At 47.1% G+C, this 18,416-nt stretch overlaps 1 long non-coding RNA gene across 1 annotated transcript; it reads right to left on the minus strand.

Annotated features, from left to right (window-relative positions):
- Positions 1-8,508: 8,508 nt before the first annotated feature.
- LOC132346890 (uncharacterized) lies at positions 8,509-10,085 on the minus strand. Its single transcript, XR_009496861.1, has 2 exons — positions 8,768-10,085; positions 8,509-8,650 (listed from the first exon to the last, which is right to left on the minus strand). It is a non-coding gene; the product is annotated as an uncharacterized lncRNA (long non-coding RNA).
- Positions 10,086-18,416: the final 8,331 nt, after the last annotated feature.

Raw genomic sequence — 18,416 nt, forward strand, 5'->3', positions numbered from 1 at the left:
CATATGACCCAGAAATTCCACTCCTGGATATGCTGGATATGTACCCCCCAACCCCCATTCCCCAAATGTACCCAGTGTTCACTGCAGCACTATTTACAATAGCAGTCAAGACATGAAAGCAACCTAAGTAACCATCAACAGATCGGTGGATAAAGAAGATGTAGTACATACATACAATGGAATATTACTCATCCACAAAAAAGAATGACGTAATGCCCTTTGCAGCAACATGGATGGACTTGGAGGGGATTATGATAAGTGATGAATCAGAGGAAGATAAATACCAGATGACCTCACATGTGGAATCTTATAAATACAACAAACTAATGAATAAAACAAAAAAGCAGACTCACAGGTAATGGAGAATAAACTAGTGGTCTCCAGTGGGGAGAGGAAAGCAGGGGGGAGGCATTACAGGGGTAGAGGATTAAGAAGGAGGGGTTATTATGGAATTATATAAAATCATGTATGTGAAACATCTGAAAATTTTAAAGCACTGTAGAACTTGAAGAATTATTTTTTTAAAAAAACAACCCTGAGGTTTCAGCATCAGAGCCATGCTTTCTCTAAACCACGGGTTTGTTTTTGTCCTGTGAGCACCATGGCTTCTGTAACTGATGGTTTCACTTATTACTTGGGCTGCTAGGGAGCTCAGAGCCAAAACTGTGTCTCTCTTCCCTGAAGCTGAGGCAGGACAATTGGTGTGCCCTTTTGTGAGGTCATTTATTTTCCTATTCATGTTAGCCTCCAGTCCCTCAAAGGTTTTGGTTGCTGTTCTTCTGATTGAAACCTGTTGGTCACAGGATCAGTTTTCCATAGTCAGCAACCCGGACAATGAGCACCCAGAATCTGTCCATCCCATTGTCTCCACACTGGCCAAAGGCTCTCAGGTCAGCAGCTTGAAGCGCTAGGTTTGCCCTAGTGTGTTTTTGATGTTCATTTAAAATCCTGCCCTGCCATTTATTTTCTTTCAGGGCCATGTGAGACTGGCCTAATTTTCATGACTCTTCACAGGACTCCACACCAGGTGGTAAAGAGGAATGCAAGTGGATCCGTGTGCCAGGCACATTTCTGTTGAGTCAGATGATTTTCAAAAGAAATTCTCTGAGCCTCTCACAGCCTCTTCTTAAGACCATCCTCCCTCCATGCCTCTCTCTTTCCTTTCTTCTTTCTGGCCCTTCTTGCTTTCCACTGCACGCATATGTCCCTTGGTAGCTGTACAAGTCACTTCACTTATTTGAGCCTCAGGTTTTTTTTTCCTTTTCATCCATAAAAGAGGGACCAAAAAAAGTTATATAATGATTAGGTGGATTAAATGAAATCATTCCTGTAAAGCACTGAGAGGCAGGAGAAGCACAATGAATGTTCAGTTCAGTTCAGTCGCTCAGTCGTGCCTAACTCTTTGCAACCCCATGGGCTGCAGCACGCCAGGCTTCCCTGTCCATCACCAACTCCTGGAGCTTGCTCAAACTCGTGTCCATCGAGTGGGTGATGCCACCCAACCATCTCATCCTCTGTCGTCCCCTTCGCCTCCTGCCTTCAATGTTGTGTTGAGCCATGAATGTTAGCTGTTATCATTCACTCATTCAACAGACATTTATGAATAGCATCTGTTAAATGCTGGACATACACAAACATTTGTCAAGGAAAGAGAATTCTCCTTATTTAAACACAGACCCAGGGCGGTCCAGTGCTTAAAAGACTCCATGCTCCCAGTGCAGGGGCATAGGTTCGATCCCTGGTTGGAGAAATAAGATTCTGCTTGCCTCATAGCAAAGCCCCCAAAACAGGAAATTACACACATACATGCACACACGCACACCCAAACACAGTAATCCAGGGGCAGAGAAGGACTGAGGTTCCACTTGTGAGACTTGCTGGACTCCTAGGACGGGCTGGCCCTTTGGGAGGCTGCTTTCACTACTTCTCGTTTCCTCATCCCAGTTTATGACATCCCCCTTCTCGTGATTGTGAGACTCACCTTCTCTGGTCTGAGGTTCTCTTTAAGGCCCCAGCCACATGTAAGGCTGGGGGCCTCCCAGGCCAAACCCCACCGTCTACTCCCACCAATGTGGCTTCATTGTTACTACCTCTGTGCAAATCAGCCAGAAAAAGATGGGTCTCCGCATTCACTTGACCCTTTATTCCCCAGCCTGGCCTGATGACTTTCAGTTTCCTTCTCTGCCTTTGTGGACTGGTTGTCCCTCTGGCTCCCACAGGCTTAGCTAAACGCCCTCTGTCCAGCGATGGCCTGAGTGATTAATCTGTGGCTCGTTTCCTCCCCTCTTCCCTGGAGTGTGTGCAGGGCCCATCCATCAAGATGCCCAGATAATTGAAGCAGTCCCCCTTCATTCAGGGCCATGCCTAAGCAGAGATGCTGGCTGGAGACCTGTGCTGTTCTCTATAATTACTCCTTCTGAGTGAATCCCTGGGGCTCCTGTCTGCCTCCTTCAGCTCCTCATCTCCTTGAACCATGTTTCTATAATGGCCTCTCCTCCTCCCACCAAGACTTTTCATCCCAGGCTGGCCTTAGCAATCGTTTCACCTTGACCCCTAAGAAGAGCTGTTCCACCGAAGAACAAGACAGGCAGAATCAATTCAGTGCAGTCTGAGGGAGCTGAGTTGGCCACTAGAAAGAACTTTCTTCCCTGAGGCTTGGAGAAAGTCAGTGGGATCTTTCTAGATCTCTGGGGAAGGGACTGAAGAGTCTTTCTTGAGATCTATTAGAGGAATGAATGCCCTCCCCGAGCCCTTCCCCAGTCTAAGGAGAGTTCTTGGAGTTGGAAGAGACCTAGGAATTATCTATCCCACCCTCCCTCTCAATGACAATTTTGGGAGACTTTGCTTTGCACAAATCCTCCTTAACTGTTCATTTATTCATTCAGCCACTCATTTCACAATACAGTAAGTTCCCTACATACAAACCTTTAAGTTTCAAACTTTTGGAAGATACAGACATGCGTCTGGTTCCAGTGGGGAACCAGAACCAATTCTATCAATGTCAGGCATTAGTGAAATTGCATCTTGCCCTCCGTTTCCTATTGCTGATGACCCTTCAGCTCTACCATCTCCCACCTCCCCTTCCTCCTCCAGTCAGTAACTCTTCTTGCCTGTCCACTCGATGCCAGCTCCTGGATGTCAGCTGTTGTACTGTACAGTGTACTTTTCAAGGTACTGTACTGTAAGATTAAAAATATTTTCATGTTTGTTTTTTATGTATTATTTGCATACAAAGTATGATAAACCTATTACAGTACAGGGTTATATAGCTGACTGTGTCAGTTGGATGCCTAGGCTAACTTTGTTGGACTTATGAACAAACCGGACTTACACATGTGCTCTCAGAATAGAACTTGTTTGTGTGTAGGGGACTCACAGCATCTTATGACCAGATCTTCACTGTCCCAAGCACAGGGTAGGGACAGGTGACATCAGCAAAGTAGGGTCTGACTAACACGGAGGGATGAGAAGGTTGTTTCCAGACCATCAAGTTAATAAAAGCAATAAACCTCCTTGGTGGTTCTAAGGAATATTCAGTAAGAACGGCTTTGCATTCAAGGGGACGTCCTGTCTTTGAACCAATGCCAGTCAACTTGGCAATGAAACGAAGATGCGTGATCACTCCCACGAGGAAACCTCTCACGCGTGTAGTCCTGAAAACGCGTACCGTGCAACAAAGGATCTGAAATCCTGGATTTGGCTCAATGAGTAACTCAGAGATGCAGAGAATTTGAAGCAGTCATTGTGCTTGGACCCTCTGCATATCAAGACATGTGGAGTCTGGCTGCCTCTCTGGGAATCCAAGTCTTATAAAACATGGTCCCAACTTAATTTTCTCCTGAGAGGCTGCTAATATTAGACCTCTGGAGGGCCTCACCGCTGGTGGTGTCCACCCCCACCCTCCAAAAAAGGTGAATATATAGCATTACTAAAAACCATAACACAAGGGTAAGGAAGTCCGATTCTGTTCCAGTTTTCCTCATAATGTCTTTTTGATGCTGTTTTAAAAATATCAAATGAGAAATGCTTAAACAAAAAGGTTGCCATCGATGGCCTGGGGATGTGTGTAGTATGATGGAAGGCAAGCAAGCATTGTCTACTGTCCCCACCAGGACCCCCATGCACTGTTAGTCTGATCCTGACCCCAAGCTCAGGACCTCGAAGGCTCTTAAGCTTCCTTTGCACCACGCATCTCTCTCTTTCTCTCTTTTCCTCCATAATTCTTACTTTCCATCTAAGATTCCCGTTCAACTTCAACTCCCAGACCAGCAGCACCACCAGACCTGTCCCCCAACCAAGGAGGCCTCCAGTGGTTATTCACACACAAAGAAAGCTCCCCCGCCTCTGATCTCCCGTGGAAAGTGTTGTCTGCATCACTTAATAATATACTACTTGTGACACGTTCCACATTCTTGCTTCGAGCTTATAATTAACTTTTCAAGTGTTCTTGTATTGTTTTAATGAACCTGTGAGTGTTTGAGGGCAGGACTCAGGTTTTCATTTCCTTCTGGTGCTGTAAGGAATAGAAACCACCTTCACATTTCAAAGATGCTTCTTCCTTGGGTCAGTCCTTCCTAACATGAGGAAGAAAGAGACTCACTTTAGAAGTGGAAATTCTCTGAAACACTGAGAACACATTTCATTTATGAAATATTGAACTAAAGGTTGGTGATCACGTGGTGCCCATACTATGGCACCTTGAAACGCACCGTCAAGCACTGGTTAATGTGAAAGGGGAAGTAAAACCTTACATGTTGTAGAAATGCTTAGATCCTCAATAATATCTCTCTACTTTTCCTTCCACCCCATGCCTGCTCCCCACCAAAGCCTTCAACTCTAATCCATGTTTGAGAGTTATCAAAATAGTGAAATAGCTCACCTATTACCACCTCAATTCCAATTATTTCTTTATATTTATTTGTTTATGGCTTCATCAGTTCTTAGTTGTGTCACGAGGGATCTTTTATGTCGCTGCGTGCAGGCTTCCCTCTAGTTATGGCGCTTGGGTTTAGTTGCCCCATGGCATGTGGAATCTCAGTTACCCAACTAGGCATCAGACCCGTAGCCCCTGCATTGGAAGGCAGATTCTTAACCACTGGACCACCAGAGAAGTCCCTTAGCTCCAGTTATTTCGTGCTGTGAGTCAGCCTCCCTTCACAGGGTACTAGGAGAACAGTCAGAGGCCAGTTGCATTTCTATGGGGTGAGAAGAAGGTTGGAAAAGAGTAGAGCTTTAGATCTTTAGTACCGTTAGATCCGGGTACCACTTCTACAGGTCACGTTTCTCTATGTTAGAGCACGAAGAACCAAGAGGAATAGCCTCGAGAGAAGTGTGCGATTCAAGACCAGATGGTTGCTGATGCCAGGTCTGCAGAGCAACAGCACAAAATGAGCAAGTGTGCATGGTTTGCAATGCTCATGGGAGAAGAGGAAGGCAAGAGGGAGCTAGAGTGTGCTGTAGATTCAGTGCAAAGTAGGAGGCAAGAAAATGTAATTGGCAAGAGTAGAGGGGAAGGGGACAGAAGCTTGAGGAGCCTTTGTTTATTTAGTTTGGGAATAGGGAGATGAACACACTCATAACTAAAATGACCAAAGATTCAAGTGACGCAGGGGGTAAAACAAGGATGGCCGGGGTGGTGACTGTGTTGAGAAGGAATTAACCAGAGGCAGGGGAGGGGAACCTTTCCTTTTGAGAAGCAGATCAATATTGATGTTATAATGTATCATATAAGAGGCCTTTAGTTGTAAGTGAGAAAAGCCAAAATTTTATAGTTTTAATTTCATATTAGAGTATAATTGATGTACAGTGTTGTTAATTTCAAGTGTACAGCCAGGTGATTTAGTTATATATATATATTCTTTTTCGGAGTCTTTTCCATATAGCTTATTACAGAGTATCAAGTAGAATTCCCTATGCTGTACAGTAGGTCCTTGTTGACTATGATTATTTTATATATCATAGTGTGTATCAGAGGATGAGATGGTTGGATGCCATCACCAGTTCAATGAACATGAACTTGGGCAAAGTCTGGGAGATGGTGAGGGATAGGGAAGCCTGGTGTGTTGCAGTCCATAGGGTCTAGAAGAGTAGGACACAACTTAGCAACTGAACAACAAAAATAGTATGTATATGTCAGTCTCAACCTCCTAATTTACACCCCTCCCCTGACCTTTCCCCTTTGGGAACCATAAATTTGTTTTCTTACTCTGTGAGTCTGTTTAAGAGAAACCAGTTTGAATCAGTTAAGTTAAAAAAAAAGAAAAAAAGCATGACTGAGCCTCAGGAGCTTCTGGAATGTTCCAGACTCTCCCTCCATAGCTGTCGGGTCTCCTCTGCTTCCCCTTCCTTCTCTCGGCCTCTGCAGGTCCTCAGCGTCTTCAGTGTTGTGGGGAAAACAGGACTGAGGCTGCAGCCAAAGGAGTGGGACTGTACTGACTTTCTTGACCCCAAACCCAAAATTCTAGTGAAAGTTTCTCACTGGTCCATCTTGAATCTGTAGGAGCCAAACTGGGGTCAACAGATTGTGCGAGGCTGTGCAGAGGCAGCTGTAGGTGAGCACCTGCCCCACTGAAGAGGAGTGTCTTGTCGATCTGTGTAGTTCAGAGGTAGAGGGAAGTTTAGGAAGTCTCTGACAGGTTCACATCTCAGGTTTGTCTTTATTTTTTGTTCTCAGGGAAGTTAGAGCCTCTGCCAAGAATATGGGAGGGAGGTGGATGGAGGTTCAGACTGCAGAAGGTTTGGCATGCTAAAGTATGAACTGAACAAGTCTGTGGGACAACAGAGCAATGTGGAGAGGCAGTCAAGGGTAGGAAGTGCAAGTACGTGAAGGGGTCAGCCCAGATTTATTCACCGGATGAACATTATTGATGACAGTCTATTATCTCTTAACGCTGGACCTGGCACCAATAAAACAGACAGTTGGGCTGATCCAGCACTGGAGAGAGGAAAGATAGCTGCTTCAGGTAGAGGGGGCACAGGAGCCTGGGGCGGGGGCAGAGGGCTGAGGTCGCTGGAGATGGGTCCACAGGAAGGGACGCAGGGACCTCATCAGGAGAAGCTGACACTGTCGTCTCAGTGGTATCCTGTTCATGGCCCTTCCCAGCATAGATGACCTCAGATTAGGTGAATCCAGTCTGTTTTGGTCAGGAATGTGTGTGTGCATGTGTGTGACATGGACTGTACCCTGCGAAGCTCCTCTGTCCTTGGGATTTTCCCAGGCAAGAATACTGGAGTGGGTAGCCAGTTCCTTCTCCAGGGGATCTTCCTGACCCAGGGATCAAACCCATGTCTCTTGTGTCTCCTGCATTAGCAGGTAGAATCTTTACCACTGTGCCATCTGGGAGAGCCATACTCAGGAAAGTCCCATGTGATTATCCATGGCACTTTTTCATTACTGACAGGTCCCTATGATGCTAGATCATGTGGTCAGCCCTTACTCAGCCTCGCAGGGATGTCACTTCTTGTGGGTTGTCATTCCTAATGATCTGGAAAGACTAAGTCCTGGTTCTTAACCTGTGTCTCTCCTGTTGGTCCCACCCAGGGAAATGGAGACATCTGCAAGTCTCCAGTGCCTGCAGTTATGAGGTCCAAAGAGAACGGATCAGAGAAGGAAACACAGCTACTCCGGCCTCTCCGCCTGCTCACAAGAGGGAGACACCCCATCAGCAGAGGCGAGAGGGAACGGCTCCTTTCCTTGTTGGCAGTGGGCTTGGAAATAGCCACACTGGCTTCCCCCAGGCCACCTGATACACCTCCGGCGCCTCAGGGCAGGAAGTCTCAGAAACCAGGCATGGTTTCTGACTGCCCACTTCAACTCTGGTTGGCACGAAAAAAAGAAGGGCTGTGCAGGAATTGTCTCTGTGCCACAGTAGAAACCGAAGTAGAGTCTCAGTGCAAACTCACGTGATTGAATGGCTGTCGTCTCCAGAACAGACTGGAGCTGTCCTATCTTAGAGGTGCTTCCGTTGGTGGCCTTGAACTTGGTTTGCAGACAGAAACTGCACTGGTACACCACAGGAGATGGGGCAACTGAGGATGGGGGTCGACGGGAGATTGGCAGGAGCTGGGGCAGGATTTTTTTCCTGACCCCAGCTGGTGATCAGCTTATACCCTAAAGCAGAAGGATTAATAACCAGGGTAATTTTATCCCTGTTAGAATGTAACTACAGATGTGGGCTTACTGGCTGAAACAGCTAATCCTTTCTACATTTGGCTCACTCATGAAATACGATGCCTGAGGTTGTCTAAAGCACTGTTTGCACACGGGCCTGCGCTGGGCGCGGCCTCTCTCTCTCTCTCTCGGCTGAGTGGGCAGCTGTGGGGTGGGGTGGGGAGGCATCTGTGCTCTGGCCTCTTGGGCAAGCTGCCTTTTCACTGGGCCGGTGATGGAGGCGAAGGCCTGAGGCCTGTGTGTCTGTGGACTTGAAGGGTGCAGTTGAAGGAAAATGCCAGGTGTTGGAGTGGGTGGGTGCACAGAGAGTCTGGAGAGGAGAGAAAAAAAAAAAACTCTTGGAAAAAAATCTAAGGTTCATTTCGACCTGAAGTCCCTGAGACTCGAGGGATGGGGAGGCAGCAGGAGGGGGAGGGAAGGGGGAGCCCCAGGTCGAGCCAGCAGACACCCAGGGATTTACAGCGAGGCGATGGTTGGAGGCTGCAAAGCGAGGAGAGACGATTATTAATAATCAAAGAGCTACTGCTGCTGGAGCAGAGATGAAAGGCTTTCCAGGCCAGTCGGTGATGCGCCTGGAGCTCTCCCCTGGGCAGCCACCTGCGGTGAGTAACAGGAGACACTGATCCTTTGGGCGCTGAGGTCGGTGAGTCCAGAGTCCGAGCTGCCCGAGGAGGGGCGGTCCCCGGGAGCCCTGGAGTGGTGGTGGGTGTGGCCTGAGGCAGAGGGCGTGGCTCCATTGAGCAGGCGCAAGTGACCGCCGCCTCCCCACCTCCTGGTGGGCGTGGCCACAACGTCACCGGGCCAGGTCTCCCCGGGACCCCAGGCAACCCCGTCCTTGACCTCAGCCGCTCTAGGCCCTGTGACCCCGCCACCCACCCCCCGTCCCTTCCCCTCTTCTTCCCACCTCTCACCCCTCCCAAACCTGCAGTCTGGGCTGCAGGAACCTGAGAGATTAAACCTTCATTTTTGAGCGCCGCCTTCCAGAAACTTCTACGGACGCCCCAGGGTTCTTGGAAGACGTTGAGAGGAAAGCAGAGCGTCCCGCAGCCCCACCCGAAAGTTCCAGAAGCAGAGATGGCGTTTGCCCCAGACCCGGAGGGGGGTTGGGAAGGGCAGAGTAGTCAAGGGGCTTGTAAGAACACCTTCCTCCCCTGTCCCCTTACCTATGGCCGTCATTGATGTCCCACCCCCTCCTTCCAAGCCCCAGCCCCTAAAAACCTACAACCCTCTCCACCGCGGGGTCGGGGGAAGGATTCTGCGTCCGGAGCGGGGTCCCAGGGTTGGGAAGCTCGCATCTCCATGGCAACGGGCTCTTCCGTGGGAATAACGAACTCTCAAAAGTGCGGCAAATTGGAGAGGGACCTGCTGAGTGCCAGCTGGGGCTCCAGGGAGGCGGGGTATGGGGCGGTCTGCAGGGAGTGGAGGGGTGGGGGCCGCGACCGAGCTTGACAGGCGACCCCAAGCCTGGATTCAGGGCTGCATGCGTTCCCTGGAAGTCAGATGGGGCCACACGCGCGGGACACGTGATGTGATGTGCTGCTCTCCGCTGGCCTCCGGGTCCGGGTCCGCTGACTCACTTAGAAGGGCCGCCGCCCAGTGATAGCCCAGGCTGAGGGGGGCGCTTCCATTCCATGGGTCTGTCCCACTCCCCTAGCAGGTGAGACCAGCAGCTCTTGTGGGAGAACAGGAGGGTTGGCTGTGGAATTCAGTTCTACCTGGCTGAGGCCATTGACATCTTTTACAGTTCCTTTTTAAAGTTTTTAAAGCTGTATCAGCCATTTAAAAAGTCTATATGTTTTTTTCAGTTGAGAAACATGTAAAGAAGGAAATGAACATGAGCCACAGTCCCCATCTTCCCACCCGAACGTAACCAACCACTATTAGCATTTCGTTGTCATCCTCCTGACATGCTCACATGGTCACCTAGGGATGTACCAGTGACAAAAGGAGATTCCATGATGTTTCATCACGGGAATTTTCACTTAACTTACCAAAGACGTGGAAAGACAGAAAAACACGGTACTGTTGAATATGATTTCTAATGGCGACATAGGGTTACTGTGATTTGTTAGCTAATTTCTTCTTGCTGGAAAAATTTAAATTATTTCCCAATTTTTATTCTTCTACACGGTAGAAGGATAAACATCCTTCTACATACCTATTTGCATTCAGTTTTCTTAAACTTCTAGAAGAATTACTGGGCATTAAAATTTTTAATGCGTATTTCTGAATTATGGTTCTGGGTTTTTTTTTTTTTTGTCTTTTGTTTCTTTTTTTTTTTTTTTTTTTGAGAGCCAGTGGACTTTATTTTCTCCCTGTCGGTATTAGGAATCAGGGAAAGATTCATTATAAAGTTTATATTCTCCCCAAATCAAGATCTGAAATGAGTTCGGGTGTGAATAGATTTTTTTCTAGAGGCTATCCAGGAAGCAGGCTTCCCTGGTGGCTCTGAGGGTGAAGAATCTGCCTGCAATGTGGGAGACCTGGGTTCGATCCCTGGGTTGGGAAGATCCACTGGAGGAGGGCATGGGAACGCACTCCAGTATTCTTGCCTGGAGAATCCGCATGGACAAAGGAACCTGGCCGGTTACAGTCCTTGGGGTTGCAAAGAGTCGGACATGACTGAGTGACTAAGCACACATATCCAGGAAGCACGCTGAAGGGGTAGCAGTCGGGTGCACCAGTGAATGGGTTACTCCTGTGGGCTGCGGGGCTGATCCCCTTGGGGATCCTCTGGGAGACCACACAGGACCAGCCTCAGAATTGACCCCCATTTGTTTCTGCAAGGCATCAACTCTCCAGATTGGCTGATTTCCCCCCGCTGTTATGTGGAAAATGTCCACAAGTAAATTCTGAGAAAGACCAAGGGGATGTAGCCAGAGCACTCACAGCCTCAGTGACGAATGAATGAATGCTCCTTATACTGAACCCAAGCCAAGGCATGAGGTTAATCCAGGACACAATTGCAAAATGGGTTAAGATTTCATCGGCCCCTTCGTCTTCCCTCTCAGTTCCCTAAACCATCTCTTGGTGCCAACTCCATGCTGCCCCCAGCTTCCAAGGTACCTGATTCTCCAAAACACATGAAAGAGGTCTTCTCCTGATTAGAGTCAGAGACAAAATATGCTAGTTACTCTTCCAAGCACGTTTATATTTTAAGATGGGAGAATAGCTCTTCACTGAGGACATTGATGATAACATTGGCATTTCAGGCATGGTGGCAGCTAACGGCTTTCCTGGCGGGACACCCAGCCCTGGGGCTTGTCCAGCACAGGAATTCGGCTCGTCCTTTCCTGAACTGTGGCAGGTGAGAGGAGGTAGGGAGGTGGAAGTGGAGGAGGCAGGCAGGGAAGAGTCCAGAGACTTGCTTTGCTAGTATGGATGACACTGGCCTGTGGATTTTAGAAACTGAGACCGAAAGAGGAAATCTGGGCAGGGAGGGTGGGGGGGAGGGAGGAATCAGTTGCTGGAGGGGTCCACATCAAAAACAAAAATCTTTAAAAAAAAGATTGAGCAGTTTGTCTGCCCTCCTTCCTCTCTTGACTCTTCCTTCTTGGTGTCCTTTAGGGATCCTACTTTCTTCTGCCAGTCCCCTCCAGGCTGGTGCTACCTAGAGTTCAGTCCTGGACCTGTTTTCTTCTTCAGCTGCACACACTGTGTGGCCAGCATGCCTTCATGGCTTCTGCTGCTGCCACAGCACATGTGTGCTGGCCCAGCTTGTCGGAGGGGAGCTTGGGTCCCGACTGTCCAGAAGTTGACAGCATTCAGGGTAGTGGGAGGAATCTCGGGGCAGACACGTACTCCCTTTGGTGTGTGTTCTCTTCTTGTCACGTTTGAAAGCTAGTGTCCCTAGTTGAGTTGTGAGCTGTGAGAACAAGGGCTTGACTTTGACTCACTGATCAGTGAATCTGCAGTGACCAGCAGACACTGGTGGAGCTGCCCTCTGTGGGCGTTTCTCCACCAGCACCATTGTGGGGACCTAAGAGAGAGGGCTTCTCTGATAGCTCAGTTGGTAAAGAATCTTCCTGTAATGCAGGAGACCCCAGATTGATTCCTGGGTCAGGAAGATCCCCTGGAGAACGGATAGGCTACCCACTCCAGTATTTTGGGGCTTCCCTTGTGGCTTAGCTGGTAAAGAATCTGCCTGCAATGCAGGAGACCTGAGTTCAATCCCTGGGTTGGGAAGATCCCCCGGAGAAAGGAAAGGCTACCCCCACTCCAGTGTTCTGGCCTGGAGAGTTCTGGCCCTGTATAGTCCATCACAAAGAGCTGGACACGACTGAGCGCCTTTCACTTTCAGGAGGATGGGGGCCAGCACTTTTCTGTGCAGCATCTTTGTTTCTACTGACATAGGGACCGCCCCGCCCCCACCCACCACAGCCATTCACAATTCCTCAGAACCTTCTCACCAAATCCAGTAGATTTCCAGTTCTCATCCTCGCTCCTCTTTTTGCAGCATCTGGCGCTATTCACCTCCTCCACCATCTTGAAACCATCCTTCCCTGGCCTCCCTAACATCACACCCTGGCCCCATCCTTCTGTCCAACGCGCTGTTTTCTTTCATCTCCTAAACATAGTTCTCCCCTAAGACTCCATCCTCTGGAGCGGTGTGAGGTAGTGGAAAGAATGCAGGTTTGGGAGCCAGAGTGGCTGTTGGATCCTGGGCTGTGTCATTTATTAGCTGGGTGACCTCTCTGAGCCTCCATTTGCTCAACTGTAAAGTGCAGATTAATCAGGAGGGCTGAAGATATGGTAGGTAAAGGGCCTGACACAAAGTCATGGCTAAACACAGGGCAGCTGTGGGTGTTCTTGTGTGACTCTGCCAAGCACTACACAAGCCCCTGTTGACTCACCCACCACTCACCTCTGGGCTGAGGGAGCCAGCACTCTTTCCCCATCCCTGAATCCTCTCCTGCATCTGGTCCTGGATGCCACATATGGGTAAATGTTTCCACTTTTGATGTCCTGCCATGACCCAGGCATTGGCCTGCAGAAACCTACCTTGTCATCCTTCTTTCTCTGAAACTCTTCCTGCCAGGATTTCCCCTGGTTCAGCCATCCACATGCTGCTATTTCCCAGACTTTTGGGATAAAGAACTTGGGAGTGTCTTTCATTCAGCCATCTCTTTGGCTTTTCATATTTGGAAATTGCTTTGATTATTGGTCCAGGGACTTCACATGCATTTCTGACTTCATCTCAACAGAACTTTGAAGCTGGCTATTATAGAAACGTGGCCTGGAGATGCAAAATCATCTGCCAGGAGAGTGAATAGTAAAGCAGGACTTGGACTCAGAGCCTAGCTTATCCCATTTCTTGGAAATTCCCTCCCTGGAATGACGGGAAGTCAGACTGGTCCCACATCCCACTAACTGAAAATGTTGGGGTCTCTGCATCTTAAGAACAAACTGATGAACCTTTCCTAGTGTCTGTCTGCAGCTGTCAGCTTTCTCCTGTCTCCCCCTGGTACCCCTCCCCCTGTCTCCCCTCCCACCAGTCTGTCTTGCTTTCTGCTCTGGGTTCCTTAGTCACTGCCAGCTAACATCCACCTCCCTGGAGTGGCCCCCACCATGTCATTTGGTCCCCAAGACACTTTGTGGCCCTCACCATACCTGAGCCCTGTTTAACCTCTTCACAACCCATCTACCAACATGTTTTCCTTTAGCTTCCCTCCTGGATTTCCTCCCACCTGTCTGGCAGTCCTGCCCTAGTGGCCTTGGCCAGCCCATCACTTGGATGCTGCAAATCCCCAGGTTTTGTTTCCGGGCCATGTTCCCTTTATGAAGCCTTTGTTCACCCTGTGGGCTCATTTTCTCTTGGAGTTCAAGGCTCTCACACGCACCCACCCAGAAATACCCATTTCCCCTGTTTCAGTCTCTCAGTCCCTCTCAGTCTGTATCAGGTGCAGACTCTGATGGAAGACATTCACTTTTCTAAAAGTCTTGAGTTTGGTTCTCAGCTTGGTCTACCTCTGGCTCCAGGAAATATTTTTTGTTTATTCAAAATTGCCAAGGAAGCCTCTGTCTCTCGCAGTTTGCTTTGGGTTAGTAATCAACTGCCCCGAGCCTGTAATTTTCTCTTTTCAGTGCCTCCAATGATGGTCAGTAATGGCTGCCGACACCACCATCTTTTAATTACTGTTTGCTCTGTACCTCTCATGTGCCAGAGATATTGCCAAAAAGTATTCCCTTTTGGCTCACCACTGATGAGGGTCTCAGTAATTACACTGCTGCACCAGGCCAGGGTTTTTCCATACTCCCACTGTGAGGAAAGGAAGCTGAGGTTAGATGCTTTTGGAGATTAGGACCTTCCAAAGTAGCCATGTATTCAGGAGAATTTAGAAACACATGTGCATGTACAGTGAAGATGCTCAGATAAACTCTGAAATGAGGCATTCACTTAGAGCTTATTCCTAGGCTCAGAGAAAGTCTAGGTAAGTGGTGGGGTGTCCCTAGGGCAGAGCTAATCTGCAAAGGCCAGGAAAGCTGGCTGTTTTCTCATTTTGGAGTCTTCTTTTGGCATATTTGTTTGTTTGTTTTGTATCTGTTTCGGCTCCTGGCATTTCAGGAAATCTCTGCCAAAACACTAACTGAACACAAGCTAAAGAAATAGAATATTCACAGTGATTAAGCATGACAAGGCATATAATCTTTGCAAAAATATTTTGGAACAGTCTCAAACAAATGTACTATTGTAGCCTTCAACAGCATCGAAGAAAGTGAGGGAGGGGTGAGAGAGAGAGAGAAAGGAGGAGAAAGGACAGAGAAGACTAGCAAACCTTGAGGAAGGGAGGAGAAGTAGAATCTGATTTCCAGAGTTACTACATTATAATAGCCAAATGCACGGTTTTCAACAACAGCAACACAATTGCAAGGCATAGAAAGAGTCAGGAACAGATGGCCCATCCAGAGGAACAAAATTAATTGACAGAAGCTGTCCCTGAAGAAAGTCAGACATCAAAATCAATAGACAAAGACTTTAAAGCAAATCTCTCAAGTATTTTCAAAGAGCTAGGGAAAACATGGATAAAGAACAGAATGAAATTAGGAAATCAATGTGTGAACAAAATGAGAATATTAACAGATAGAAATTATAAAAAGGAAAGAAAAGTTTTGAGCTGAAAAGTACAATAATTTATATAAAATTCACTAGAGGGGCTTCAGGCACAAATTAGAACAAGAAGAGAAAGAAAATCATGGAACTTGCAGATAGAACTATTAAAAGTATAGACTCTGAGAAGCAGGGAAAAGGAATGAATAAAAATGAACAAATCACAGGGATTTGTGGAATGCCATTAAGTGGAACAACTTATACCTTACGAGCATTTCAGAAGAAGAGACAGAGAATGAGACAGAATGATTATATGGAGAAATGGTGGCTGAAAACTTCCCTAATTTGGGGAAAGACATGATTCAAGAAGCTGCATAAACTCTAAGTAGGATGAACTCAGAGAGATCCATACTGAGACATATAATCAAACTGTCAATAGTCAAAGACAAAGAATCTTAAAAATAGCAAGAGAAAAGTACCTTAGCATGTACAAGGGATCCTCAATAGATTATTAGCTGATTTTATATCAGAAGTCATGGAGGCCAGTGGCTAGTGATATAATTTAAAATGCTGAAAGAAAAACTGTCAATGAAGAATTCTATATCTGGCTAAACTGTGCTTCAGATATGAGGGAGAAATTAAGACATTCTCTGATAAACAAAAGCTAGAGGGGTTTGTTACCATTCGACCCACTCCACCAGAAATTCTAAAGGGAGTCCTTCAAGTTGAAATGAAAGGACTTTAGATGGTCATGCAAAGTGGTTGTGTGTGTGTGTGTGTGTGTGTGTGTGTGTGCGTGTGCCAGCTTCAGTTGTGTCCTTTGTGACCCTGTGGATTATAGCCCACCAGGCTCCTCTGTCTGTGGCGATTCTCCAGGCAAGAATACTGGAGTGGGTTGCCACGCCTTCCTCCAGGTGACCTTCCTGACCCAGAGAGAAAACCAGCGTCTCTTGCATCTCCTGCATTGGCAGGTAGGGTTTTTTACCACTAGTGCCACCTGGGAAGCCTGCAGAAAAAGGTAAATATATGGGCAAAGAGTCCATTATTATTGAAATTTCAGTTTGTAACTCCTTTTAAAATTTTCTATAGTATTTAATAGACAAAATTTATAAATCTGTCACTGGGGACGCAGTGTGTAATAATAAAATTAATAATCAATTTCAGAGCTAATCTGATGTCCACTGAGCCAGGAAAGAAAGCAACAGGAATCAGGTTACATGGCACCCAGGGCTCCATTATTGTGAGCTGAGTCTGTTACAGAGAAGTATGGGACGTACTCTTCTTTGAGTTCCTGATCCCAGACAAACTTTCCATAGCAGTGGCTGCTGGTCTCACCTGTTAGAGGCCATGCACACTTTTCCCTGATTGACCGTTCACTCCTGTGTTCATTTGTTTGTTTACTTATTTGTTCACTCGTTGCTGTCATATGTTTAGAATAAAACCTGAAGTCCTTGTCATGGCTTTCAAGGCTCCTGGCAGTTTCTCCAGCCTCATTTCTTACCACTCCCTGCTCAGTCTGATTTCTGTCTAATTGTCACACACATCAAACATCATTGAGTTTCAGGGTCTTTTCATTGCTAGGAGGATTTATCTGCTTCACGCATCTCTCATGCTCCAGCAGGCTAACCTGGGCTTGCTTTCATAGTAACCTAGCAAGTTTCTGAGAGAGAAAGAGAGAGGACCAAGGTCACCCAAGGCCTAGGTTGGGAAGTGGCACTTGGTCACAGCTTTCACATCTTACTGGCCAGAGCAGGTCACAGAGAAATGGGGATGGGGAAAATGCCAAAGGCTGTATGGTGGAGAGACTTAACAGTGGCTTCTGTAACCCCTGCCTCCTGTTGTCCATGACCTCGTATAATCCCTCCTTGAGGGTGAGCTGGACCTTCTATTTGTATGATAGACTATGATAAAGGTAAAGGAACATCACTCTTATGATTAGGTTACATTACACAAGACTCTCTTAGCTAACGGGGTACTAGAGACCCTCCTTATGAGCTCAATGAAAGATGGAGCCATGTTGGAGAAGCTTGTATGTCAAGGAACCGTGAAAAGACTCTAGGACACTGGGGTGTCCCCAGCCCACAGCCAGCATGGAACTGGGTTTTCAGTATAGCCATCGGAAGTGAGCTCTGTGGAGAACCTGAATGAGTCTGGAAACAGATTTTTCCCCAGCAGAGCCTCCAGATGATGACGCAGCCTTGTGAGATCCCAAGCAGAAAACTCAGTCCAGACTCCTAGATATGGAAAGTCTGAGATAATAAATGCAATAAAACAATAATAAATATTGTTTTTGAGCCATCAAGTTTGGAGCAATTTGTCATACAACATAGAAAATGAATGAAGTCTGGGTTCAGCTGATAAACAGTAGCTGAGAAGTGGAGTGTCCTTAAAGGAGTCTAATGGTTCTTTCTGACTTTACCTGGGAACCCAGGAGCCCTGAACAGATGGGTTGTGATGGACCATGTGTGCCTGGTATTGGATTTCTCATGTGAACTGCTGCTGCTGCTGCTAAGTCACTTCAGTTGTGTTTGACTCTGTGTGACCCCATAGACGGCAGCCCACCAGGCTCCACCGTCCCTGGGATTCTACAGGCAAGAACACTGGAGTGGGTTGCCATTTCCTTCTCCAATGCAGGAAAGTGAAAAGTGAAAGTGAAGTCGCTCAGTCATGTCTGACTCTTCGCGACCCCATGGATTGCAGCCTACCAGGCTCCTCCATCCATGGGATTTTTCAGTCAAGAGTACTGGAATGGGGTGCCATTGCCTTCTCCCATGTGAAATGACCTACCTAAAATTCTAGTGTGTGAACACATAGAAAGACAGACTGTATTAATGGGTGGAGCCCAGGATGGCTGTTCCTTGTAGAGTGGGATGTTATGAAAGTCCAGACTGACCCTCCCTTCCCATTCACATACACACTCAGACCCAGTTTTTCAATGGAATCTCTAGGGGTGATGTGACTGGGATATGGTATTAATTCAATTAACTTGGAGATATGAGAGGAAAAGAGACTTGTCTCAAATTAGTGATAAAAACAGATATTAATAAAAAAAGACTTTAAAATAAGTTCTGTCTTGTCACTGTCAAGCAGTTAAAAGAAGATGCAGTGGTTAATGTATTCTTGTTAGATATGTTTTTATGATTAGGGAAGTAAACCTTATAATTAGCATATTAATTGCTGATATTAAAGTGATAGCTT

The sequence above is a fragment of the Bos taurus genome, chromosome 13 (assembly GCF_002263795.3).
Source record: "Bos taurus isolate L1 Dominette 01449 registration number 42190680 breed Hereford chromosome 13, ARS-UCD2.0, whole genome shotgun sequence".
Classification (NCBI taxonomy): Eukaryota; Metazoa; Chordata; class Mammalia; order Artiodactyla; family Bovidae; genus Bos; species Bos taurus.